The sequence below is a fragment of the Cynocephalus volans genome, chromosome 11, assembly GCF_027409185.1.
Source record: "Cynocephalus volans isolate mCynVol1 chromosome 11, mCynVol1.pri, whole genome shotgun sequence".
Taxonomy (NCBI): domain Eukaryota; kingdom Metazoa; phylum Chordata; class Mammalia; order Dermoptera; family Cynocephalidae; genus Cynocephalus; species Cynocephalus volans.
The window spans coordinates 100,721,198-100,741,841 of record NC_084470.1 but is presented as its reverse complement, the minus strand read 5'-3'; the positions used below and the strand labels follow the sequence as shown (position 1 = coordinate 100,741,841).

The 20,644-nt window shown below is 41.8% G+C and overlaps 1 pseudogene; it reads right to left on the bottom strand.

Moving 5' to 3' along the window:
* The window catches only part of LOC134390166 (transport and Golgi organization protein 1 homolog), a 40,006-nt pseudogene extending 21,598 nt beyond the window's left edge, over positions 1-18,408 (bottom strand).
* Positions 18,409-20,644: the final 2,236 nt, after the last annotated feature.

Here is a 20,644-nt window from a genome sequence, read left to right as displayed (position 1 = left end):
TGGTGACACCCCTTTAAAAAGCCTTATCCTGTGCAGTCATGTCATCATCACCCATATGCCAATGGGTACAGTTCTGGATCCCACATTTTAAGGTTACTTGACTCATGGAAAAGGAAGGGAGAATGAATGGTCTGGAAGTCACTTTCCAAAAGTTGAGGAAACTGGGGACATTTACACTGCAGAATTAAAAAAAAGCATTTGAACATCTTTTTTTTTTTTTTTTCAAAAAGATGACCGGTAAGGGGATCTTAACCCTTGACTTGGTGTTGTCAGCACGACACTCAACCAGTGAGCAAACCGGCCATCCGTATATGGGATCCGAACCCGGGGCCTTGGTGTTATCAGTACCGCACTCTCCCGAGTGAGCCACGGGCCGGCCCCGCATTTGAACATCTTTAAAGAGATATCTTCAAGTTGAATATAAAGTCAATTCAGAAGAACAATCAAGCATGAAGCAGGGAAAGCCTAAGGAGAAGAACAATGAAGGGCGCAGTGAGAGGGCAGGGCAGGCCCTGTCATTACTCTGTAGGGTACCAGCCCAAGGACACATACTAAAAACGGGATGGGACAGAAATCCAGAAACAGACCCCACTGCAGTGGACATCTGGGATAAAACAAAAGTCAGCTGAAGAAAAACAGACATTATTTTTGTGACCAGTAAGGGGATCGCTACCCTCAGCACGGTGTTGTCCACACCACGCTCAGCCAGCGAGCGCACCGGCCATCCCTGTATAGGATCCGAACCCGTGGCCTCAGCGCCACCTCCAGAGTGAGCCAAGGGGCCGGCCCAAAAAACAGACTTTTTAATATGTGGCATTGGCATATCTAGATAACCATATGGAAAATGATAAAATTGATCTTTTTCTCATTGTTCACAAGGATAAATTCCAAATGAATCAGAAACCTGAATGGAAAAAATGAAAATGAAAAAGTACTGTACTAGAAAAAAATTTCTACGTCTTAAATCCTAGTTATGTCTCAAAATCTAGGAGCAACAAGGGAAGAGAATTATAAATTTGATTACTTAAATATAAAAAAACTTGCTCAGTCCCCCACCCCACAAAAATTTCAAAATAAGCAAAATTTGACAGTGACAACCTGAGAAAATATATTTGTAACATATTAAAAGGGATTACTATTTCTAAAATATAAAAAGCTTCACAAATAGAGAAGAAAGTGGCCAGGAAACCTATGGAAAAATGGGCTGAAAGAATGAACGGATCTGGGAAAAGAAATATAAATAGCTTGTACACATATGGAAACACACTCTGCCCTGTTCATAATGAAAGAAATACAAATAAAGCCTACACTGAGTCACCATTTCTCATTTACCTTGGCAAGATCCAAATATCTGATAACATATGAGGATACTTCAAAAAGTGGAAAAACAGAATTAAAAGATAATATGAATCTTTCCATAAGCTTTTGAAGTACCCCGTACTCTGCTGGTGAGAGAATGTGGTGGAAACAGCCACTCTCATGCATTGCTGATCACTATGCAAAATGATACAACCCCTATGAATGAGAATTTTGCAACATCTCCCAAAATTACGTGTGTATTTACCCACTGACTCAACAATCCCACTTCTAAAGCTCTATCACAAAGATACTGGGGAACAACAAATGTTGAAAATATATATGCACAAAACTATGTTACTCCAGTATTACTTATAGTAACAAGACTGGAAATAAAATGTCCATCAATAAAAGAGACATTGAATAAACCAAAGAATACTGTGCAGCTATAAAAAAGAAACAAAATAATTTTATATACTGTTATATATCAAATATAGTTTCCAGAATATTAAAAAACAAAACAAACCCTGGCACTTGGTATAATCAGTCTTTCAAATTTTAGCTATTCTAATAAATGTGTAGTGGTAACTCATTGTGGTTTAAATTGGACGATTAATGATCTTGAGCATTTTAAAATGTGCTTCTTTGCTACCCACACATCTTCTTTGGTAAAGTGTTTATTTTACTGGGTTATGTTTTTCTGGGCTTTTTTCTTAAATGAGCTTTAAGAGTTCTTTATATATTTTGGATACAAGTCCTTTGTTAAACAGATGCTCTGTAGTGAATTTTTCCCAGTCTGTGGTTTGTATTTATCATTTACTTTGAAAAGTGTTTGTTTTGATAAAGTCCAAATTATCAACTTTCACTTTCATGAATCATGCTTCTGATGTCAAATCTAAGAAACCTTTGCCTAACCCAAGTTCAACAAAAATTTTCTGTTTTTCCTCTACAAGTTTTATAGTTTTAGGTTTTACATTAAAGTCTATAACCCATTTTGAATTAGTTTATGAATATGACACGAGGTATGGGTGATTTTTTGCAGATAAATAGCCAATAGTTCCATTTCTTGAAAAGACATTCTTTTCTCCATTTAATTGTCTTTCCACCTTTGTCAGAAGTTCATTGCCAGATATGTGTGGATCTAGTTCTGGATTCTCCATGCTGTTTCAAAGATCTATTTGTCAGCTATACTGATTACATATAAAGTCTTGAAATTACATAATGTTTGGGCTACTCTAGGTCCTTTCCATTTTCCATAGGAACTGTAGAATCAGCTTCGCATTTTCTATTAAAAAAAAAACTCCTGCTGGGATTTTGAATGGGATTATGTTGATTCTAGTGATCAAACTGCGGATAATTGACAGCTTAGCAATATATTTAGTCTTCTGAATCATAAACAAGGTATATCTCTCCATAAATTTAGGTCTTCCTTAGTTTCAGCAGTATTTTATAGTTTTCAATGTATATGTCTTACATGTTTTCTGACGTACTTATCTGTAAGTACTGCATTCTTTTTATAGTGTTGTACTTGGAAATTTCTTAAAATTTCAATTCCCAATTATTTATTGCTAGTATATAGAAATAAAATTGCTTTAAATGTAAATCTTTTTCTGGCAACTTTACTAAACTCCTTTATTAGCTCTAGCAGCTTTTTTGTAGGTCCCACCAGATTTTATGCATAGATGTTCATGTTTTCTCCAAATAAACAATTTTACTTCCTCCTTCCTAATCTGGATGATTTCTTTTTCTTACCTTAGTGTACTGGCTCTTGCCTTACTGAACTTGTAGGCAGAATGCACCCGTGCTCAGCACAGGGTCTGGCACCCGGCAGGTGTGCAGTAATCGTCTTCTCAGTGAATGAATGGCAGCTGCATAAAAGAGAAGAGGGTAAATGCCAAGAGAGACCAAAGGGAATTGCTTTCAGGGCAGAGAACTGGCTCGGGCCTCTAGGAAAGAGGTAGAATTCCTTACACCTGAAAGTATTTCCACGTGAGGAGGCGGTGGGGGGGTGGATTTCAGAATGTGTTATATTGAGCCTGGGCCATGTCTTATAAACAGCTAGGAGCCCAAAACTCTGATCAATTAGTGAGGAGTAGGACTAGTTGCCTCTAAGGTCTCTCCCAACCTTAAGGTTCCACCCACTATTGATCTATGAAACCTCTGGTGAAGTTTTCCCAATCAAGTCAGCACCTCAGTGCCTGCAATGCACGAAGACACATTTAGGAAGACTTGCCTGTGAAGGTTACTGATGTTATTTTATGGTGGGACTTAAAAGATAGAGCAAAGAATTTGTTAATTCTGGAAGCAGAATTTTGCCTAATCCTAAAAGTTTCTGAGCAAGAGAGTAACAAGTCTTAATGTGCATAGCTCATCTTCAGCAGCAGAACATTTTGAGTTAAACAAGTTTAGAAGTAGAGAGTATTATATATGAATGTAATGTCCTCTGGAACATGGGGGGGCCTTTGTGTTGTCATTCCTTTGCAAATTAGCTTTATTCCTTTACCAGCTGTGACCTCCTATACTTTGTGTGTGTGCCAGGGGTGGGCAGGTGTCAGCCCAGTGCTGCCCAGCCCTGCAGTGTCACTGGGTAATGCTGCACCTGTGCTCAGAGACCAGAACCTCTAAAAACACAAAAAACAGTAACCATGTCATCATGCCACCGTACTGGACAGACAAAATAACACAATCAGCTGTTCTCTGATTCACTGGTAAAATGTGACCTATGCAAGCATTAGAAAGCTGTTGATACCATTATTGGGTGTTTAAATTTTTTTAACTTTCTCATCTCCCACTGGATGTTTACTGTGCTGCAATGACAAATGACAGCCTACAGCGGACTGTCACATGCTGCAAAGTTCTGAGTGCTTCCAATGAGCACATAGTATACAGATACCTGGACCCTTCCCTGTATTTTAAACTTTGGTTTTTTTTAATTTTTACCATGTCTAGGTAGCAAATCAGAAAAAGAACTCTACTACATTATATCCTATTTATGGAAAAGGGGATAAAGTGGGGGAAAAAACACAGAATTCTTGAGTTTTAGAGCAGTGGTTCTCAAACCCTAACTAGCATCAGGCAAGAACTTCCTGAAGGGCTTATTAGACACAGACTGCTGGTTCCCATCCCCAGAGTTACTGATGCTGTTGGTCTGGTTAAAAACTACTGTTTGAGAGTATAAGTCCTTTTAAGAATAAAATTTAGATTAAAATGATCTACACAGGTTTGTGATAGCAAAACATTGGTTTGTAGGTTAGTTATGGTCTCTGGCCTCTCCTATTTTTTATTTCCACCTGTTAGGCTGAGTCACAGACCCTTCAAACCCAACCTGTGCAGACTGGGTCACAGACCCCTCATATGCAGGCCGCGAGCTAGGTAACTGGAAAGATCCTGGGAACCATTGGCAAGGATGACATGCTTTATTCAGATGCGAGCTCAGCCCCCCATGGATCAGAGCCATTGTCTTTTATACTAGAGTCAGATAGCCAAGTAACACATGGGTGCGAGTCAGATAGCCAAGGATCACTTTGGTGCACATGCTCAGTTAACGTCTTTACAACAGACAAGCTGTTATGGTCAGCCAGATATGAGGTGAGGGAGCCCGACCAGTCTGTCTCCACTTTCCTCACACCACCTGTTTTAACTCCTGATTTTCTCTCAATTAGCTCTGGGATCTCTTTTTTTTTTAAAAAAACCTCATATGTATCTGCATTATCTTCCCCTCTATTTCCCACCTTTGACTACAAATCTCCGAGAAGGTTTTCTCTATGATGTGCCACTACTTCATGTAGAAAAATGAGCAGACTTTACCTGGGTCTAAGTTGTTTCAGTATCTGGCTTCTGTGATACCTTTGAGGCTCCTGTGTCATCAGTTGTGTGTGGGCTGATCCAAGTGGCTGAGCGCTGCAGTTCCCTGCATACTAAGGTCTTCCGTACTTTCTTGTGGGAGATCTTCACGTGGTGGTTGCTTCGCTACAGGAAGGGAAGAGGAGAGTACACCAGGCTAGCACAGCTTGACACCACCTGCGCAGCCAATCTGCACCTCAACCCCACCCCCATCTCAGCATTCTCCCCCACACCCCCACCATGCGTGGGCATCCCATGGAGCTCAGCTGGGCAGGAAATAGGAGTTTCCATTTCTTTTACTCCACTTGAAGGATGACTAATCTACATAATACAACTTACAAAGAAGCCTGTATTCCAAAGTATTTCATAAATAAATAGATTTATAGTAGGGACTTCAATAATTTAACTCCCCTTGGAAAACCAACATATACCCACACAAATAAATGTGTAGAAGAGAACTTCCATCAAGAGCAAAAATGTGAAATGCCTCTTCTATACAGAATAACAGGAATTCTTTCATGCATAGTTGCACTTGTCTCACAGAGCTAGTACAGAGAAGGGCATTCCACATGAAGCAGGTGGCTGAAGTGTCTTTCAAATATTCTCAAAGTATCTCAAGGAGCCAAAAGAGTACACCCATCCCTTTCCCTAAGACACTCAGGGCATGGTCCAATGGGATCCACGGCAAAGACAAATTTCTTTGCAGCCTCACATTTTACCCTGAAAACTCATTTGAATTTTTTATTCCCATCCAAAATATATCTGCTTTGATTAAATGCAAAAACATTTTCCTCCCCTAATTCTCAGGAATAACTGGCATCCTGGGGAGATATGTTTTCCTCCCCTGTTACTCTGCCTTATATCTTCAGTTCAAATGCTTCCATTTGAAAAGCCTGGGTACAAAGAATAGTGCATGGAACCAGGAATCAAAAGTTTATATCAGGATACTGGCTTGGGATCAATTCAGCAAATATTTACTGAATGACTTCTACGTGTCAAGGGCTGTGTTAGGAGGCGCCTCATACTGGTTCCACCCTTGATTAATCTGATGCAGGAGCCCTAGTTTAAGTGGACAAAGTGACTGCTGCCAAGAGGTATGAAAGAACATGACATCCACAAAAGACGTGCTTTGGGGGGAATGCAGGAACTCAAGCAAGGCTCGGTTAGTGTGCAGGTAACTCGAATAAGAAATTGTATTCATTGAAGCCCTTTCAGAATTTTACATGATATCTGTACTTTGTTAACAAGTGTAACTTGTACCTCATTTTCTTACTTATATCTTTCTCTTTAGCTTTCTATAAAGTTTCATTTTGAAATGCTAATCAGTCTCAACTGTCCAGGAAAAGTAAGAAATTCTTCTCCATACTCCAGCCTAAACAAAAGAAGGCAGGAAGGAACATGTGGTCCCTTGTGTGGTCTCTGTCCTTCACGCACCCTGGACATGTGAACAGAGCTTTATAAATAAGGTATGAGGCACTTCAGCGACCCCCTTCCCCACCTTCTTCTCCAGCCCTGCTCTACGAGGCCACAGGCAGGTACTTTACCTTCCATGGGTCTGCCCCAGCCCTCCTCTAGGGGTGGTGCCATTACCAGTGGGACAGTCTCCTCCACTGCAGAGTGCTGGTACCTGACAGAATAGATCAAGACTTGAATGTCATCTAGCACCGCAGCCTCTTCAAATATATTATCTCCCTTCATTCCCAGATCACTGTTCTTGACACACGGGTATCGAGCATGTTCTCTGCTACGTTCAAAATTTGTGACTCAGAAGCACGGAAGACTTTATCTAGGACTTTTTCCACATTGTAGGGCAGGCTCTCCCGCTGTGCTGACTTCAGCTTTAATGACATTTCTTGTAGCATGGCTTCCAGCTCATGGACATCGAAGGACTTCTGGAACCGCTGCAAAGACCGCTCTTCTTTAAAGAAGCTGCTTATTATACGCAAGTCCTCCCTATGGTCACTGTGCTGATGTATGTGAACATCTGCAGGTGTATGTGGAGTCCAGTGGGACAGGTCATCTTCAAGTTCTTCAGAAACAGACCCCTGGTACTCTGTGTCCATGAATTTCTCTATATCCTCGTGGTCCTCTTGTAAGAGTTCTCCCCCAGGCTTCTGTGCAACCCCAAGGGGTTCCTCGGGTTGTCTTTCTTCAGATCATCTCTATTCTGAAATGCTTTGCCTTGCTCTGGAGTCCTAGTTTTCTCCTTGTCCGGGAAGTCACTTACATCAGACGACTTCTGCACTTTCTTATCTACCACAGGGCTCTCTTCTTTTTCCACCACCATACCGCCTGGGTCCCTGTCTATTGTATCTACTCCTTTGGCCCCGGGTTCACCTTTTTCTTTTAGTAACCCAAATCATACTGGTTTCTTGTTCGTTCTCTTCAGTTTCCAGCTCAGGATTCATGGTTCCTAAAATTGCGCTTTCGGCGACTTGCACCTTTACGTCTGCCTGCCTGTCTTGAGTCCCAGGGCTCTTCTCTCTAGACTGTTTTGCAATGACAGCATTTTCATCTTCCAGTAGCTCTTCAGGGGGATAGTCATCCTCTGCTGCTTCTGGATTTTCCGCATGGAAACCTGGCCTTCATGCACTGTCAGTCTGGTCTGCCTCCCGCGTGCCGGAGGAGTCCTCGCTGTCCTATGCCGCAGCGGCCTCGTCTTCTCACTCACACGCTCGCTGCCTGCAGCGGTCACAGCTCTTCCTCGTTGCTCGGAAAGACTTCTTCCCGGAGAGGGAGCCTCTGCTTTCTGTTCTCTCGGCAAACCAATTTTATCTGGAGAGGAGAATCTAGGCTGATTTTAAGAAATACTTCCTCTTTAAATTCCTCATGTTGATGCTCCATTGAAGGCATGTGTGGTTCTGGTTCACTTACCAAAACATTCACTTCTGCCACACTGTCTCTGGATGGATTATGTGGACTATCTCCCAAAAGTGGCACAATGTCCAAGGATTCCCATTTAATCTTTTCTTCATTCGTTTGATTCCCCGCAGCATTATGTACAGATCCACTCTCTGAGCCACCTTCCAAAATCTGCTCCCCAGGCTTTTCTCCATGGAGTGGGCCTTCTCAGATATGAATAGCTGCTCCTTTCTGTTCATTTTCTCTGTCACCAGAAGTGGATTTTAATATGTCTTTACCCTTTTCAGCAGCTAATAAAGAGTCAAGGTTACTGTCTGGAGTAGAGCTGTGCACACCCATCTCCTCCTGCCTCTCACCGTCTAATTCACTTTCACTTTGTACCAGGCCCCTCTTAGGTTCTCGAACTTCCCTCCTTTTGCTCTAATGTGAAGTTCAGTGTCCACTTCTGGGTCTTTCCCATTATTTCTTTCAGGGACTTCTACAATCAAAAGTCCGTCTTCTACATTTTCAGGGTCAGTATAATCTATGGCTGATCTTGGTGTCTCCTGTTTGCTATCTGGGATGAATGAATCATCATCTTCCTTTTCTTCCTCTGAAGAAGGACTCTCTAAATCCATCACACCTGTTTTCTCTTCACCTCCCGTGACAATAGAGAAGATAGTATCCCCCCAAGTGGTTAGTATAGTTTTATCACCATTTTTCATGGCAGGAGGCAGAGTTATCTCAACCTTATCCTCTCCATTTGAATTCTGCTCTTTATCTGTTGAATATTTCTCAACTCCAGACTTCACTGGAGTTTTCATATCTTCTTCACTTGTAAAGATTAGTAACGGTAGCTCATCAAAGTTTTCTTTATTCTCCTCTTGTTTCAAATGTGTAATACTCAGCATCCAATTCCTCATCAAAATTATCTTCTAAAGAAGTAACAAGTCTGCTTGTCTCATTGTCACAAAGAAGTGCATCAGCAGTTGAGCCAAATTTGGTTTTCAAGTCCAGAGTCATGTCCTTTTGCAAAAGTTTATACGCATCAATCTTCTCCTGTTCACTGGAAACCTGAGAACTATTGCTGGTTTTGTTGTTTTCACTTTCTGGCACTTTTAATTGATCTTGCAGCATTTCTTCAAGAGGTTCAAACAAAGACTGCTCTCCCTTAGCATCACCCATTTGACTGTTTTTATGGTTCTTCTGAGCTGAGGTATAAACCGTTCCTTGAGATCATTAGTGTTTTCTAGAAACACACTTTTCTTTTCCTCTGAGTTGGCTTCTTCTGGTTCAGGTTCAGGTTCATTTTCCTTAGATACTTCAGGAGTTTTTTTCCACATGCACATGCAGAGAAGTTTTTTCTACAGCTTTCTCAGAAACTCCAGTTGCAGAATTGTGTAATTCCAAAAACCCTAAAAGTTCTTCTACATTATAATTATCAAAATTGTCTCTTCCGCCACCAAAACAAACAAAATCTGTCTCCTGTAAGGGAAAGAAAAACATTGATGTGTCACAAACCAAGTGGCACAAGAGCAAACTTTTACCATGCTCCTGACAGAGACAACCCCAAGTTCATTTTGGCTCTAGAGGGGCTCCTGTGTCAACCTTGGGTGATGACTACTCTCAGGCAGTGGGGGGACAGGAGGCTGGAGCCCACTTTCCCATCCAAGTAGTATTCCTGACTTCCCTTCATTCTCTCTTCCCCAGGGAAGGAATGATTCATGTGGCTGGTCAGTTTGCTCGGCCCCATCCCTGTGTTGTGTTTTGGACCTGCCAGAGGGAAAACATACGTATTCTGTTCCTCCATGCTGTCCGTGTTGAAGGGAGAATCCCCTTGGGGAGGTACCCCATTGGCTAGCTTTGTCTGTGGCTGGATAAGTCTGTTTTATTCTAGAATGCAATGTTAGAAATCCCACTATTTCTTGAGTCATATTATTCCAAAAAATTTATGCAGAAATAATGGCAGCATTTTGGTGTCCCTTTGCCTGACTCCTGGCTCTGAGCACAGATGGGAAAAAGTGGGGTGTCATTTATTGGATTCCTCACCTCCCAATATCTATGCCTGATGTTCCAGGAATTCACCTCAGAGTAATCTGTCCAGGAGAAGCCAGAAGACCACCCAGCTTCTCTACCACTGTGCCCTCTGCACTGTACCTCTCTGCTCACCCAGCTAGAAGCAGGAAGAATCACCTTGCTGTCAGGCTCTAAGTCTACATGGATTTTTGGCTTATATTTTCCTTGGATTGGGAAAGATAAATAAGCATAAGAAACACCTTACTAAGATACAGGTGCATGGGTGGTAACAATTTAAAGGGACAAAGAATGACATCAAGGGGGCTGTCCACTTTATCACTGCCATAAAGACAGCTTGAAAACAAGATTCAGTAAAGTACATACCTTACTGGAAATCGGGGGTCCGAGGCAGTCATTAAGATCTGCTTCAGGACTATCTGTAAATCCATGTTCTTCTTTTCCTCTACTAGTAAGCAAATTGGCATAAAAGGAACCATAAAGTGAGGGAAAATTTTTTAAAAAGCAACATATATAATTTCCTTCTCCTAACTAAACTCTCACAATTTCCTGGGAAGACCCATCCGGTGTAGTAGGGATGAGTGACTTCCACTTTCCATCACAGGCATTTCTGAGCCATTTTCATACTTTTAAGGAAAGCATGCCATGGGAGGTGCAGTGAAAAGCAAAAACCAGAAGAGGTGAGTTCTCTGTGCCCAGGGAGCTACTGTCTCACACTCATATCCAGGCAGTCTCTTCATCGAGGGCAAGCCAAACAGGCAGAAGGGCTGATTTTATGGCCCCTGGGATTATCATTAAATTTTAAGAATAGCAATAGCTCTGTGACTTCATTCTGCCAATCTCATCTAAGAATTGCCGTCTCCCAGCAGTTTGCATGCTGTGCAGCAATCCCAAAGAGCCATTCAGAGATTTTTGAATGAAGGTGGGCATCAATTATTATAACTTTTAACCCTTCCAGAAAATAATCAGCTGGAATGAGGATTCCAGAACACAAAACCCTTTTAATCACAAAACGATTTTATCTCAGTGCACCACAGACGAACACTTTACAGAATGTGCAGTCAGTGCCTTCCAGATGTGAGACCAGTCGTCACCTGAAACTCTCAGGTTCCTTTTCCACATCTATAACATAGCTATAATCCCTAAAATCATTAAAGACTCGATATTAAGAAAACTCTTCTAAGTTTGCATTTCTGGCCCAGTAGGTAATTTAGCGTTTGATTAATTTAACCTGATTTCTACATACTTAAAATGTCTAATAGCTGCTCAATCAGCACTTTTCAAATTGGCACACCTTCCCCTTTTGCTTGTAAAATGAAATTATTTATCTATTAAATTTAATAACTAACTACAGACATATTGAATTCTTAATTTTCACATATAAAGCTGCAAAGAAAAACCTTGTATGAGAGTACACAGCCTTGTCCAAGAACATCTGTTTGAATATATTGTATAACCATCAGATTATGATATAAGGTCTCCTTTAAATTCTTTTCAAACTTTTTTTAAAGAGGTAGTCTGATTCCAAATTAAAATCTGATACACACATGCTAGCTTGTTTTTTCCCTTGACCAAAAGACATTCAAAGACTTTCAAAAATAGTTAATTGAATGTAACTGAAAAATTTATAAGCCAAATTCATAAGTGAGGACAAAAAAGCAATCCACAACTTACATCTGTTGGAACTTGTAGCTCTTCTTTCGTATATTCATGGGCTACTTTGATTAAATCCTTTGGAAAATATCCAAAAATACGTCCAATCTATATCAAAGAATGGCCAAAGAGGAAAAGTGTTCATCAAATTCTGTACAAGAAATATAAATGAACGACTGAGAGACGTCTTAGTAATGACAGGAAATAATACAGATAGATAGGTAGGTAGATATAATCAAGAGAGATAGATAGTTAATATTATATTTACACTGAGATTATTATTCTAATAAAAATTAAGTACAGAATACTGTTAAACCAACGTTTCTAAAACCACTGAAGTTTTCTTTTTATGTTCAGCTTGATTCTAAACATAAGGCACATATAGTTAGATTTTAGTAGATAAAAGATCTGCATATGAGAAGATTATTCTTTTTATGATTAAAACTATGCAAATCAAAGCTGGTTAGAAACGCAATTCCAAATAACCTCTAGCAAGAATTTAGCTGCACATTTCACAGCATTACTCATATACCAGTATTTAGGTCTTTATCAAACCAATAAACAACAGCCATGAAAAATTATAAGTAAAGGAATATAAAATTTCTGAAATGTATGACCATTACACAAAAGGCAAATATTTATTGATATTACACAGTATATTAGCTGTTTTCAAAAACTACATTTACAGGTATTTTAGGAGAAAATAAAATTATAATGTAATACATACAAATCTACACAACCAAGTATCAGTTTTATGCAAACTAAACCTCTACAGAAAATAATCCCATTTATTTTCAGCACTAACAGCTAAAGTATGTAAAGTATGCCCTTTTGATAAACACGTTTTATTAGCTGATGTCTGAAAGGGAGAGGTAGATCTCTCGCCAGTCATTAAAGGAGACTGATAGGCAAATCAAATGCACAGAAAGAAAAAATAAGGTCATCTTCTCACTACTTCCTAAAAGAGCCCCATTCAGGTGTGCTCTTGTTACATTTGGAAACCATCTGAAAGCCAGTATTAGCAGTAAAATACTGCTGTGACTATAAGACGGGGCAATTACAAGCTGCATTATGGCAGATCAAGTCTAGGACTCTAAAATATCAAAAAGACTGCAGAATACACCTAAGAAACAGAAACAAGAATCATTTTGAAAGCTAAGAAGAGAAAGTTCTTAATTTCCTAAGTACAAGGATCATGAAGTGAGAGGGAAGACTGAGGGAAAATACACCTTTTCCTTTTGAGGAAAATTTTATTAGGGGAGACTCTGGAAAAGGGAAAGGAAGAGATATATGGAGAAAGGAAAGACACTGATTGATGGAGTTTGGATGTGTTGTCCCCCCCTAAAACTCATGTGGAAATTTGATCTCCAATGTGGCAGTGTTGGAAACTGATTGAGTCATGAGGGTGGATCCCTCATGAATGGGTTAATGCTCTCCCTGGGGAGGGGGGATTAATGAGTGAGTTCTCCCTCTGTTAATTCCCCCCAGAGCTTGTTGCTTAAAGACCCTGGCACCTCTCTCTCTCTTGCTTCCTCTTGCCATGTGATCTGCTTGTGCCCGCCAGTTCCCTGCCACTTTCCACCATGAGTAGAAGCAGCCTGAGGCCCGTACCAGATGCAGCTGTCCAAGAATCGTAAGCCAAATAAACATCTCTTCTTTATAAATTACCCAGTCTCAGGTAATTCTGTTATAGCAACACGAACCGGATTAAAACATTGATCTTTGCCCAATCTTTATCAATTGAGACCACATGTCATGTGCAACTCTATATTTCTATGTTGGGTGGTATCCTGTTTCTTAAAATCTGACAAAAAAGTTGCAGAACCATGGGCGCTTATGACTGGAAGTAATCTCATGTCTCATTTTGCTTCCATGTATCATCCCTGCCAAGGTACTGTTGATTTGAGTTGGGGGGAAAATGGCATATTACCTCAAGAGGACAAATTCTACATAAACTACTATCAGGACGCATGAAAATAAGAGCCACTGCCCTGTGAGGAAATACTTAAAAGGAAGGTGGACAAGACACGGGCCCTCCCATTACAGTTTTTACTTTTTTTTTCTTTTCTTTTCTTTTTGCCACTGACCAGCATGGGAATCCGAGCCCCTGACCTTGGTGTTACAAGGCTATGTGCTAACCAACTGAGCAAACCGGCCAGCCCTAGTTTTCTACTTTAAAGTGAGCTAGGACAGCACACAAAGTAACTGCAATGCAAAGCAGGAAAACGAGGGTTAAGTGAGCAGTGTGGAGCAAGGCTGAACAGTTATCAGACAGCAAGACCCTCCTGGCTGGGTGCTGAAGACAGTGTTCCCTAAGGGGCAGGACGAGAGCTGGGACCCAAAAGACTGGTAGGATTTCTAGAGATGAATATATTCACAAGCAAAACTGTGGCAGGAGGAAAACATAAGTCAAGTTCATTTATCGACTCATTTATGCTCAAAGACCAGGAGGGAAAGAGAACTTAACTGCTCAGGAAAAATGCACCCTAGGCACATGGAAAAATATTTCCAAGTGTGAAGATTGTCAAGAAATCTCATTTGGTAGACTTGTAAGAAACGGAATAGGTTCTTTGTTTCCACTGGGATTCTGTCTAAATATGAGGGTTGTACCTGACCAGTCAGCATTTCAAGATTCTTCCCTAGGAATCTGGAATGCCAACATAATGATTCTACTTTTACTGTGGGGATTTCCCAAGCCTTATTCTCTGTTGTTTGTTTGTCTGGCATTTCATCGAGAGTGAAAACTTTCACATTTAGGACTAGGTATTTTTCTAAGTTTGGACAATGGACAATCCTAAGGACATAAAGGATCCTTACTACATTAAGTAAATAAACGGTCCACGCATCATACTTTTTTTTTCTTTTTTTGTCTTTTTCGTGACGGGCACTCAGCCAGTGAGTGCACCGGCCATTCCTATATAGGATCCGAACCCGCGTGCGCCATGGGCTTGCCCCCCCCCTCCGCATCATACTTTTTAAAAAGGAAAGGAGAATAACTCTTAAGCTTCTCAATCAGGTCCCTCCTCGTGAATCTCCTCATTAAAAAGATCAAAACATAATGCAGTCATTGACAGCCATGTCTGAAATGAGGGCACCCATAAAACTGGCTGGGCAAAGATCCCCTGGGGGAACCTCCAGGCACAAGTGCCTGAAAAGCCGGAAAAGGATGACCTGGGAGTTGCATTCAAAAAAACAACAGGAAAGCACAAAGTGATACTTGTGAACACACATTTTGCTTTTTTAACAGACTAATAATAGCAGATGATTAGGTAACTGTTCCCAGGACTGCCACTTTCCCACAAATATTAATAATATGGAAAAAAGAAATACACAGAAAATCAACTTTAAACTTGCATGCCTGAAACACTATGTTGCACACAGTTTACGGGATTAAGTCTAATCAGGAGTCCTTTCTTTTTGAAGCAATGATGTTAAGAATGTTCAGATTTTCACCATTTCAACCTTTAATATGCATGGAGCATCCTAGAACCTGATGCTGAGGGGCAACAGCCAGAACCGGTTCAGTTGTTTCAGAAACCTCTGCTGAGTTCCTAACTGTGCCAGGCCTGAGGCCTGCTAGGGAAACAAGGCCATTTTTTTCACAGTCTAGGGCAGGTTAACCCCATCAAAAACCCCAAGAAAACATAGTCATTTAAATCTAGAGTACTAAACGAGCCAGTAAAAAGTAAGCAGATAAAGTATGTCAATTTTTACTTACACTTCCAGCCCAAACTTCACGTGGTCTCCCAGCCAGTTTATAGTAGACATATACAGGGTCACCTTTTTTAAAATTCACAAAATGACAATCTGGGCCTGTGAAATCTTCTAGAGCCTCACCCCGGTAAATTAACACTATATACAAAGAGAGAAAAAAATAACCAGATATCAGATTCAACTTTCACAGTCCATATTGATTTACCAGGAAATATAAGAATCCCACTGTAAACAAACAAGTTTTTCTAGTACTCTCTGAATCACTTTCAATTCATAAGCTCAAAGTAACTAAAATTCTTAGAACTTTATTGCTATATATCTTGACATCTCTTGCAAGCAGACAGAGGAAAAGAAAACCTTCCCTATTTTTCTCTATGGAAAATGCTGAGAAACAAAAGCGACGCGGCCACCGCCATGCGTGGCTGTTCTCAAGTGAGACTCCTGCTCCCTCTCTAACTTCCTAGTCCTCAGTCTTTTTTTCTGTTTCATAATCATAAGAAGCTTCATTTTACAATTGGGTAAATTCAAGTGCGGGTGCTGGCTGGCTTAATTAAACATGGCTACATGCAGAGCTAATAGGGAACTGGGCACAGTACCCAGGAACCCCCAAGGGGTCAATTAACTTGAACTAACCACTAAAAGGAACTCTACCTTTAAGTGGCTGTAACTGCTATTATGCAGCAGCAAACACTGTCAGTTTCATCTGCAGCCAAGTTGTTCTCTCTGTACAGTATCTGGATAAATGAACGGGAAAGGGTATCACGCCCTATTATGGATCACATTTCAAGGCAATACTTTCCAAAAGTAAATAAAGTTGACTGTATCCAACATTAAGAGGATTTCAAAACAAAGGGAATATATCCTTATTTATATTTTTCTATAAACAAGTCAAAAGTGGACATCTCATTTGGCAGAGACCAAAGAAAACTATGAGAATAGATCGGTAGTTACCTTCATGCTTAAAATGCAGGACTTAAATCACTCTCGATCTAGAAACTGGTAGAATCAGTACTTTTCTTTTTGTTGACCAAATACACAGTTTCTGATGTAAGAGGAAATGGACAATAAATGCATTTAACAGCAGAGACAAAGAAGGATGAAATGGAAATAACACTTTTTCTAAAAACTAGCAGTAAAACACATAAAAACATATCTTTGTACGTATTCGAGGGTCAAACATATAGATTTGGAGGGGGTTATTTGTTTTAGGAAGCTAAAATATGATTATTTTCAGCTTCGTAATTCAGATATAATTGGGTGAGAGGCCAGGTTGATGGTGATGAGCAATTTAATGTTGGAAATTCTTTCAGAATTGGAAATGGCAATATTTTTCTTGCTCTCCCTTAGAATGAATCATTGAGGATTTATCATTTTTCAGATGACAACATAATGTACATGGTGGAACTGCTATTTGCAAAGCTCACAAGGACAACTTACTAAATACCTTACGCAACACAACGCAGTCCCAGGACCTTGCTCCTGATGTTGCCTATTCAATCACATCTGTTGGACAAACACCATTTCCCAAGTTATGTTACAACTGTGAGCCCTTCTACAACTGTGTCTCAGTATGGAGGAAGCACCAGTGATGTGATTCTCTGGATAATTTGTTTTGAGGAACCCAGGTAGGGCAGTGCTTGAAAGCAAGGAATAGCAAACATTTCGCCATATCCAATGGCAAATGAATAACAGCCTGGTTTTGCTCCAAGAAAACTGGAGGGAAAAATCGTGGCAGTTGTTAGGCTTTTGCAGTGTTTACTTACATCAGCCATAGGGTTACCTCTAGGAATGACTTACTACAAATTAGAGATCATCTCCTTTTCTTAAATGGTGCTGTGTTGATACTAACACTTCGAATTACGAAATTTGTTAACACCAATTTTAATATAAATAGAAGCTGTAGGCTTCTTGGCCTTTGTACAAATAACATTTTCTATATGTGTTGCTTACAATTTATGAACCATCTTTGTGCAGCATTGTAAGTTTCAAGGCTATTTACATGAATGATTCTGGTCCGGCTGGCAAACACACAGGAAGAGGTTCCAACAACACAAGGGACTGCTTTGGCTTCCTAGTATTTATTATCATTGTAATAACCCTCTTCATCTGAGTCTGAAGATCTGTGCCCTCCCTACCACCCACCTCCAAACAGAGACTAGGGAGCAATGCCGCTCCCTGCGCACAGAACAGGAGGCTTCCGGTCCCAGGGGACCACCGCACATCTCGGCCTCTTTCAAGAGCGAAAGATTTCGGCCTTCCTGCTGCCCTGCCTAGCAGTCTGCAAGGAGGCTTCCATGCACAGAAATGACAGGATTGAGGCACAGTCAGGGCGGAGACCTCGGAACACACTGCGTGCCTGGACTCCGGGCTCGTCCCCAATCTAAAATTCAATGCCTGTTCCAAGGGTGGTCCACTGAAGCAGAAGGGCGAAGGGGCAGCCCCAGTGCGCCTCTCCTGAGGAGCCCAACCATCGACCTGCCGGGGAGCGCGCCCGCCGAGCCCTCCGCGCACCTGCCTGGTACTGCACTCCGCGAGGTCCCGCGGCCGCGCTCGGCTGCGGCGTGGGGAGCCGGGGCGCGCGGCGTGCAACCCCATCCACCCTCAAAGCCCGGGAGAATCGGGGGTGAGGGGGACAGTGTCAGCTGTCCCTGGGAAAACCGGGAGCCACCCCAACCCCTCGCCTCAGTCAGCAGAGGAAAAATAAAACGCTGACAACAAGTGGGAGGCGCAGTCCCCCACGGTCAGGGCCAGAGGAGACAGACGCTGGCTCCCGGGACTCGCCCACACGCGCGCTCGGCCCGGCAGGCCCGCGACCCCCCAGGCCGGCGGGGCTGCCGAACTCCGGCCCCCGCGGAGCCCGGGCGGCGCCGCGACGGGGACTCGGGATCACTCACTGCTGCACTCGTCGTCCGCGCAGTTTGTGCTCCGAGAAGCGCCGGCCCGCGCTCGCGTGGGGCTGTGCCAGCACCCGCAGGGCGGCACGAGCACCAATAGGCAGAGAAGCAGCACAGCCGGCGTTGCAGCCATGTTGTGGTCACCGGTGACCCGAGAAGCGGCCGGGCGTGCGCCGGCGCGGGCCGTGGGCTTAGCGGCCGGGCCGACGCGTCAGCAGGCGCTCTGGGGCTGCTCCTCCCTCCGGAACCCCTCCCTCGGCGCTGCCGGGCATCTCTGTCTCCTCCCGCGGCCAGCCGCTGCCCTTGACCCCTGACCCTGCGCAGAGCACCCTCCAAGTGGCTACAGTCGGTGCTCAGCCCTCTGGCGCCCTCGGGTCCCCATACCCAGCGCCATCCCGGCAGGCCCTTCCTGGCGCCTTCTTGCAGCTCCTGATTTCCGGTCCATTCGAACCAGCCCACCCCCTCACACGTTCCCCCATTCTAGATGTGCTACATCCTTTTATGAACTACCAAATCCCACCCATAGCCTGTGTCAGTCTCCGGTTCTAGGCTCCCTCCCCTTCAGGCTCCCGGGGGTTGGTTAGGAAAGGGGAGATGAGGGGAATGGGAGGTGAGGATGTAGATGAAAGCCGGTGGCCTGCTCAGACCTTGGGAGGAGAGGGGGGACACGGGTGGGCAACGGTCCTCTGGCTGAGATCCTGAGATTCCTATGTCTTTATCCATAGGGGAAGAAGTAATTTAATTCAGCGGAAACGTGTTAAGCTTCTGCTTTATGCTACCGTTCATGGCAGGACAAGTGCTAGGGTGCTGTGGGAGAGGACTGAAGTCAGAAGACAGTAGGTCGTCTGGCCCTTGTCTAAAGAAGTCCACCACTTAGTGGAAACCAACTGATGTGAAAACAAAGACAATGTGAGAGTAGGGAGAGCTACTAATAGCTGTCAACATTTATTGTGTGTTCTTTGTGCCCTGTTGTTATTCTAAGATCTTCATATGTATCAATTCATTTAATCTTCACAACAATAGTACTTTACAGTAGTAGGTCTGTATTAGTCTGTTTTCTGTTGCTTATAACAGAATACCTAAAACTGGGTAGTTCATAGGAAAATGAAATTTGTTTCTTAACATTTTGGGAGGCTGGGAGGTCCAAGGTCCAGGGGATGCATCTGGTGAGGGCCTTCTGCAGAATCCCACTGGAGAAGAATGGGGTAACAATCGTTGGAGGGGAAAACACTTTGTGATACCACCAGCCAGAGTGGAAAGATCTGTAATGAACAGGGCATCAGGCAGAGTATTCAGTAAAGGGGAACAATTAGTCAAAGATTACAGGCTATTCTGGTCCTGCCTAACAATGCTTAAAAGAAAGTCTTAAACAGATCAAAATGTTTCCAAGTTAATTAACTGCATTTCAGAACAAAGCTCAAGAATAGAAAATATCCAGCACAATCTTATATATAAGTGTACAAACATAAAATACTTTTCTCTTTAAAATATATAAGAATTTTTTTATTTAAAAAACCTCTTCAATAGCAAATTAAATCACTTAAAGCCAAAATAAAAATATATTCTTAGATTTATAAGATGTACACTAGTACACTAAAATGTATGACAACAAAAGTATAAAAGCAGGAGAGGAGAAATGAAAATATACTATCGTAAAGACAAACTGGAAGTGAAGTGATAAAATATCCCTTGAAGGTATACTATAATGAGTTAATATGTATATTATAAACCCTAAAGCAACACAACAACACAAAACCACAAAGAGTAATAGCTAGTAGGCCAGCAAAGGAGATTACAGGTACTCACTTCAAAAGAAGACAGAAAAACAGGGAAAGGGAAACAAAGAACAGATAAATAGAAGGCAAATAACAAGACCATAGATTTAAACTAAATCATATCAATAATCCCATTAAGAGTAAATGGTCTAAACACTCCTATCAAAATGCAGGATTGTCAGATTCAATAAAAAAAGCAAGACCTAACTATATGCTGCCTACAAGAAAATACACTTTATTTTTTTAAATTTTATTTATTTATTTATTTATTTATTTTCTAAAAAGATGACCGGTAAGGGGATCTCAACCCTTGGCTTGGTGTTGTCAGCACCACGCTCAGCCAGTGAGCAAACCGGCCATCCCTATATAGGATCCGAACCCGTGGCCTTGGTGTTATCAGCACCGCACTCTACCGAGTGAGCCACGGGCCGGCCTAAGAAAATACACTTTAAATGCAAAGATGCAGATAGGCTAAATGTAAAAAAAGATAAACCTAGCTAACAGTGATCAAAAAGATAGCCATACTTGTATTAATATCACACAAAGTAGATTTCAGAGCAAAGAATATTATCAAAGTCACTTCATAATGTAAAA